The 8203-nt window shown below is 49.3% G+C and overlaps 1 long non-coding RNA gene across 1 annotated transcript; it reads left to right on the plus strand.

Annotated features, from left to right (window-relative positions):
• The first annotated feature begins 1530 nt into the window (after positions 1–1530).
• On the plus strand, positions 1531–4165 carry LOC136631379 (uncharacterized). Its single transcript, XR_010793006.1, has 2 exons — positions 1531–1788; positions 3860–4165. It is a non-coding gene; the product is annotated as an uncharacterized lncRNA (long non-coding RNA).
• The last annotated feature ends 4038 nt before the right edge of the window (positions 4166–8203 follow it).

An 8203-nucleotide genomic window follows, 5' to 3' on the forward strand; every position in this document is an offset into this window, starting at 1 on the left:
GAGCTGTAGTTTTTACTGGTACCATTTTGGGGTACATATGGCTTTTTTGATCACTTTTATTGCATTTTTAGTGAGGCAAAATGCTATAAATTAGCATTTTGCCTCAGTTTTTTAGCGTGTTTTTTTGCGTTTTTTTCCATGCACAGTCAAAAGCATGTGCATCTTATTGTACGCGTCGTTATGGACGCGACAATACCAAATATGTGGGGTTTTATTTTTTTTTTACATTTTTTTAAATTCATTTTTTTAATCTTTGTTTTTTTTACACTGTTTGTGTCCCCCTGGGGGACTTTGACCACTGCCCTGATGATTGCTGTCATAAGGCATGGCAGAGCTACTGCTTTGCCATGCCTTATCGCTTATACAGCGATCTCAGGCACTGGTAACACAGGACGCCAGTATCTGGCGTCCTGTTACCATGGCGACAGGCCGGGCTCTTGCGATAACATCGCGAGAGCCGGCCGGAGACACAGAGGGAGTCCGCTCCGTCTGTGAACTCTTTCCCTGCCGCGATCTACTTAGATCACGGCAGGGAAGGAGTTAACAGCGGGGGGCGCATCTCCGATGCCCCCCGGCTGTTGCAGCGGGACGCCAGCTGTGACTGACAGCCGACTCCCGCTGCAGGATAGTGCGGGATCATAAGTGATCCCACGCTATCTCCAGGACGTAAGTTTGCGTCCTGTTGCGGGAAGTACCCTGCTGCCAGGACGTAAACTTACGCCCTGCAGCGGGAAGGGGTTAATGTGTACATTTACGGCTAAACAAGTAAACACACGCTATTCGGTATGTTTTTATATTTATTCATTGCATTTACCTGTTGTGCAAGTGTAATTTTAACTTTATTGTTGGTTTTGTTGTTATAGGCTGAAGGGAGGAGGATCGAATGGTGCAGAATGCTGGAGACCGGTAGAATACATTTATGAACCTAGTGGTCGCCACACAGGGTTCTTGACAAGGACTGAATTTTAAAAAATTAGTAGATTTGTGCAGGTGTTTTGCCCAATGTGTGTTGTTTTCGAATTGGATTAACAATTAAAAATGTTTGTGATAAATAACAATAATAATAAATATATGTTTTGCACCCTAGTGGTATTGATTGTTATGATCTATATTGATTTCATGAGGGTTTGGGCTATATGCCATGTGCCTGTGGTACCATTGTGGGTGATGAGGTACCTGATAGGGGAATATATGTGTACATGTATCCGCGTATTAATAAGTCTTTATAAATGCACACGTGTAATGTATAAACAAAATATTTATACTGTACCATTGGAGGGTCAGTAGGCTAATAGTGACCTAGATAGGCAAATAGTGATTTGTGAATGATGAGTGGCGAAGGCGAACTTTTCTATATCTCTTGGATATCGCACGTCCTATGTGGGGAACGTAACCATGACACCCGTGCCTCTATGACAACAGGGTGTTATTGTCAGGTCATGCCCGATTAGGAGCCAGTACAGTGGGGGTTGTACATGACAGGGATTCATCTACGACTCCATTCAGGTGTAAACGCATGGGATGCACACTTTAACCTGCTGTGGACCTTTTTTTTTAATCTTTATGCGGTGCAATGGCAGCGAATGGTGTTACTTGATGCCAAACAGCCACGCGATAGTATGGGCGTCCTCTCGCGCCTGCGCAGTAAAGATTGTGGATGATAGTGAATACTGTGGCACTAGAGATGCCAGCATGTGGATTCTCAATACTATCGATGGACACGTGATCCACTTGATTCTCAGCAGTCTGCACCTGGTGGTACCCTCCCAGACGACCTATCATTTTCAGGTACATGGGGGGTGTTGTTTTTAGGGGCATTGATTCGTAGTCATTACTATGTAAGTAAGCTCTATGTCTGTATTGTGTGAGCTTGAAAAAGGCCAGCTGGTGGCCGAAACGTTGCTTTTTAATGGCATAATAAAGATGCATCCATGAATGTAATTATTTTTCATACAAATATTCCTGTGTGCTGCTTATGAAGTACCCTATGCTATTACTTTACGCCAGATCCTAGTGAAGTCAGGATCCATCTGATGATCAGGCACTCTGCAAGCTTCCCCAAGACATTTGAATTGTTGGTTGGGCTGCTGGAGACCACTTTGAACATTTAGGGCTAATGTCCACGGACGGATTTCTGACGCGTTTTACGCGGCGAAAATCCGCAGCGCTACTCCGCAGCTATTGAACCTAATAGCTTAGTGCTCACGCTGCAGAATTCCACTGTGGAATTCCGCAGTGTGAAATTACCCGCGTCATGTCCTATTTGCCGTGGGAATATGCGCAGACGGCTTCCATTGCAGTCAATGGAAGCCATCCATCACGGTTTACTTCCGCTGTAGCACAGCGGATGATAACATGAAAAAGCTTCCCCGCCCACGTGTCATGTGGCACTGCCAGCGCGTCAATGGGGACTTTGCGCAGCAGAATCAGAGGTAAGTATGGGGTCTTTGAGGGGATGCCGTGACAGACTTCGCTGCAGTATTCTGCTTGCAGAGTCTGTCAGGGCCGTGTGCATTAGGCCTAAGGGGCTTTGGTAACAGCTTCAAAGGTACTCTGCATTGTAGGCTCTGTTATATTAATGGTTGCTTTCTATGTCCTTTCAGTGCATGCCTTGCTGCTTACTCCACTATCTGTCAGCCTTTCCTCCTTTCCTGCCTCCAGCTCCCATGCTGTGCCATATGCAGAGGGACTCATCCACACCTTAGGGTTCTCATTTGTCTTCTGACAGCTGCCTGTGTCTGCTTCAGACAGTATGTCTCTCCTGGCATAGCGTGCCAGTTTAGATGCTGTGTCCCTACTCACTTCAGCCCAGGGGGTCCGATCTCCTTGCAATGCTCGCTCAGTGCACGTGGCGGTGCCATCTTGAAAGTTCTGGCCGCTCGACACCCCACTGTCTTCTCTGTCTTTCCTGTAGATCATCTCTATGTATGGCCGTCCCAGAGCTCCACACTACTGTCCGGTACTATTGTACCTTGATGCCACCGGAAGCTAGAGGTTTGACAGGGCTTGCGTGAGGAAAGCCCCAAGCTCCCGATTGGCTGATGCTATGTGAGCTGTAGTGTATGGCACACATGTCAAACACAAGGCCCGCGGGCCGAATCCGGCCCACCACCTCATTTTCTGTGGCCTGCCGGCAGTGGAACAAGTTCCCTCTGTGCTGCTGTCAGTATCAGATAGTCTATCGGCTTGTTTTGTCTAGCACAGCAGACAAAAACAGATGAGTGCCGATAGCACATGGACAACGGCCGCGGAGAAGGGAAGAAGCCTGCAGATAACATGATACCTGGTGCGAGGCTGAGGAGGAGGAGCAGCAGCTGCAGGATGAGAGCTCTCACCAGCCCTCCCTCGGTTCATGGCAGCAGATCTGGGGAGACATCAGGGGCCCAAGTATGCAGGAGGGCCCCAAAAAGGACCGAGAACAGCCTGTATACCTGCCATTGGGACTACATTGGATGCAGGTGAGTATACAGATTGTTCTGTCTGTTATATAAACACTTGTGTTTGCATTGTGTATAAAAATGCAAAAGTGTATATATGTGTATATATATATATATATATATATATATATATATATATATATATATTGTAGAGGTGCACTATAGATAATGGCCCGTAGGGGGCAACAGACAGGCATTCTGGTGCCGGAGAAAAAGGAAAACACCCACAGGTATGGTGTGGAAGATATATGTCACAGAGGTTGTTAGCTTCTGGGATATAGATCGGTCCAATATTACTCCAGGCCAGATCTTACACCCAAACCGGTAAGCAATGTAAAGAGACAGGTGGAAGTGTGTGTGTGTCTGGGAAAACCAGACTTCTGTGGTGACCAGACTTCTGTTTAACCTGACTCCTGTTGTAGGCAGAGAGAGACGCTGTGACTAAACGGAGAGCTACGTTGTTCCGGCAGGAGACTTGGGGAACTCTTGCCCTAGGATTGGGGTCTGGAGACACTACAACATAAAGACAAGCTGCGCTTCTGGACTATTACAGGTCTGTGAAAGTAAATGGACTTATTGCTCTTTAGCTCAGTTGTGGACTTAATTGCTCCTCCTGTGGACTGTTGGAGGATTAAATTGATGGACTTTGCAAACTTTATCATTTTCTGGAGACCCAGTCGTTTCTGTTATGCTAAACTGATGTTGAATAAACTGAACAAGGAGTAAAAGTTACCATTGACATACTCATTAACCCCTGTGTTGCTACTATATATATACATAAGTGTGCGTCTGTGCATATATAATCATGTGCACCTGTGCGTGTATTTATATATGTATAATAGCGTGCATCTGTGTGTGTGATATATATAAAAATTAGTGTGTGGGTGTCACTTTTTACTACTATGGCTAATATAAGGACTACAATGGGGGACCCTATCACTACTGGGACTACAATGGGGGACCCTATGACTACTGGGACTACAATGGGGGACCCTATGACTACTGGGACTACAATGGGGGACCCTATGACTACTGGGACTACAATGGGGGACCCTATGACTACTGGGACTACAATGGGGGACCCTATGACTACTGGGACCACAATGGGGGACCCTATGACTACTGGGACCACAATGGGGGACCCTATGACTACTGGGACCACAATGGGGGACCCTATGACTACTGGGACCACAATGGGGGACCCTATGACTACTGGGACCACAATGGGGGACCCTATGACTACTGGGACCACAATGGGGGACCCTATGACTACTGGGACCACAATGGGGGACCCTATGACTACTGGGACCACAATGGGGGACCCTATGACTACTGGGACCACAATGGGGGACCCTGTGACTACTGGGACCACAATGGGCCACTATGGGGGACCCTATTACTATACAATCTTACAATTATAATCGGCCATTTGAAGGCAACCATAAGGCTGATGTGGCCCTCGGTGAAAATGAGTTTGACACCCCTAGTGTATGAAGTGTTTCAATGTGGCTGGCAGCCGGCACACAGTGGCGATGGACCTGGGGGCAGAGTAGTATGGCAAATGAAGTGTGCAGCACTACAGAGCGACGAAGGTGTGCGGCGGCATCCAGACTGCAGAATTTTGCGGGCAAAACACGCCTGCGGACCACAGTGCTTTGTCACAGCGATGCACATAAAGGTGGACAGAGGCTGGGACATGGGAGCTGGGAGCAGGTACAACAGTACCCTACATCCAGCCACAGAGGAGTCCCAGCGCTGCAGATATAGCTAGGTAAGCCTGGTTACTGGATGGTCTGGCGGGTAGTTGTCAGCGGAGCTCCAGTCCCACATGTCCACTCACATCCCCTGCTTAACTCTGCCCCCCTAATTCAGGTGTCTTAAGCACCACAACTCTTCTGGCAAATAAGAGGAGGCCCATGTTGGTAGTTGGGTTCCCACCAAAGTTGTTTGATGGAGGATGTCTCATACTGGGTCAATAAGTTGGTTAAAGATCCCCAGCAGTACTAATGGGGCTGCATCTAGGAGTACTACTTTGGCCATGATATTGTGCAACACTTGCGCATCAGCTAGGGGAGGTATATAAACATTGACTATAGTTAGAAGTTGCCCATTAAAGGAACCCTGCAGTATAAAGAAGCGGCCATTAGGGCCGATATATAGTTGTTCAAAGGTGAATGGTATGGATTTAGCCACCAAGATTGTCACACTTCCAGCATAACTGGAGTATGTAGCGTGGTAAGCCGAGCCACCAAACACTTGTTTAAGCGCCATAACATTGGAACCTTGCGAGTGTGTTTCCTGCAGCAAGAGGATATGGGGGCAGTAGTTTTTAAGAAAGTTGAACACTAGTGCTCTATTGACTTTAGAATTGAGGCCTCTGACGTTCCATGAGATTTATGTTTATCAGTAGGGATGAGCGAGCATACTCGTCCGAGCTTGATACTCGTTACTTTCACTTTCATCTCTGAGAAATTTGCGCGCTTTTCTGGCCAATAGAAAGACATGGAAGGCATTACAACTTCCTCCTGTGACGTTCCAGCCCTATACCACCCCTCTGCAGTGAGTGGCTGGGGAGATCAGATGACACCGAGTATTTAAATCTGCCCCGCCCGCGGCTCGCCACAGATGCATGCTGACATAGATCAGGGACAGTGCTGCTGATGCTGCTGCTGCTATAGGGAGAGTGTTAGGTGTTATTTTAGTCTTCAAGAACCCCAACGGTCCTTCTTAGGGCCACATCTGACCGTGTGCAGTACTGTTGAGGCTACTTTTAGCAGTGTTGTGCAATTTTTACTTTTTTTTTGTATATCGGGTGTGCAGACCATAGCGTCCTCAGTCTGCAGTTATTTTACTCAGTATAGGGGCAGTACTGGTGAGGCAGGGAAAGAGGTATACCGGCTATATAGGCAGTGGGCTTTTTCCAAAAAACTTCCAAAAAATACAATATTAGGCCTGCCTGTCACTGCCTTCAGTTTACTGCGTCTCTGCTGGGTGTAGTAGTTGTTGAATTAATACCCAGCCTTGCGCATAATTGTTGCCTGCCTCTGCAGTGCGTTACGTACGTGAAGTCAGCCTCCAAAAGGGCAATCGAAATACAGTGCATATCACAGGCAGTGTGGTTGTTCCCACAAAGTTTAAAAATATACAAGATTTGGCCTGCCTGTCACTGCCTTCAGTTTACTGCGTCTCTGCTGGGGGTAGTAGTTGTTGAATTAATACCCAGCCTTGCGCATAATTGTTGCCTGCCTCTGCAGTGCGTTACATACGCGAAGTCAGCCTCCAACCACAGGCCAATAAGCGGCACATTTAATTACAGCGTTGTGTTTTCTGCTAATCTCGTAATACACCATGCTGAGGGGTAGGGGTAGGCCTAGAGGACATGGACGGGGGCAAGGACGCGGAGGCCCAAGTCAGGGTGTGGGCACAGGCCGAGCTCCTGGTCCAGGTGTATCGCAGCCGACTGCTGCAGGATTAGGAGAGAGGTAAGTTTCAGGGGTCCCCAGATTCATCTCACAATTAATGGGTCCACGCGGTAGACCTTTATTAGAAAATGAGCAGTGTGAGCAGGTCCTGTCGTGGATGGCAGAAAGTGCATCCAGCAATCTATCGACCACCCAGAGTTCTACGCCATCCACAGCTGCAACTCTGAATCCTCTGGCTGCTGCTCCTCCTTCCTCCCAGCCTCCTCACTCAATGAAAATGACACATTCTGAGGAGCAGGCAGACTCCCAGGAACTGTTCTCGGGCCCCTGCCTAGATTGGGCAGCAATGGCTCGTCTCCCACCAGAGGAGTTTGTCGTGACCGATGCCCAACCTTTGGAAAGTTCCCGGGGTCCGGGGGATGAGGCTGGGGACTTCCGGCAACTGTCTCAAGAGCTTTCAGTGGGTGAGGAGGACGATGACTATGAGACACAGTTGTCTATCAGTGAGGTAGTAGTAAGGGCAGTAAGTCCGAGGGAGGAGCGCACAGAGGATTCAGAGGAAGAGCAGCTGGACGATGAGGTGACTGACCCCACCTGGTTTGCTAAGTCTACTGAGGACAGGTCTTTAGAGGGGGAGGCAAGTGCAGCAGCAGGGCAGGTTGGAAGAGCCAGTGCGGTGGCCAGGGGTAGAGGCAGGGCCAGACCGAATAATCCACCAACTGTTTCCCAAAGCGCCCCCTCGCGCCATGCCACCCTGCAGAGGCCGAGGTGCTCAAAGGTGTGGCAGTTTTTCACTGAGAGTGCAGACGACCGACGAACTGTGGTGTGCAAGGTTTGTCGCGCCAAGATCAGCCGGGGAGCCACTACCACCAGCCTCACCACCACCAGCATGCGCAGGCATATGATGGCCAAGCACCCCACAAGGTGGGACGAAGGCCGTTCACCGCCTCCGGTTTGCACCACTGCCTCTCCCCCTGTGCCCCAACCTGCCACTGAGATCCAACCCCCCTCTCAGGACACAGGCACGACCGTCTCCCGGCCTGCACCCACACGCTCACCTCCGCTGTCCTCGGCCCCATCCAGCAATGTCTCTCAGCGCAGCGTCCAGCCGTGGCTAGCGCAACTGTTTGAGCGCAAGTACGCCGCCACGCACCCGCACGCTTAAGCGTTAAACGTGCACATAGCCAAATTGATCAGCCTGGAGATGCTGCCGTATAGGCTTGTGGAAACGGAGGCTTTCGAAAACATGATGGCGGCGGCGGCCCCGCGCTACTCGGTTCCCAGTCGCCACTACTTTTCCCGATGTGCCGTCCCAGCCCTGCACGACCACGTCTCCCGCAACAT

Source organism: Eleutherodactylus coqui, chromosome 6, assembly GCF_035609145.1.
Source record: "Eleutherodactylus coqui strain aEleCoq1 chromosome 6, aEleCoq1.hap1, whole genome shotgun sequence".
Classification (NCBI taxonomy): Eukaryota; Metazoa; Chordata; class Amphibia; order Anura; family Eleutherodactylidae; genus Eleutherodactylus; species Eleutherodactylus coqui.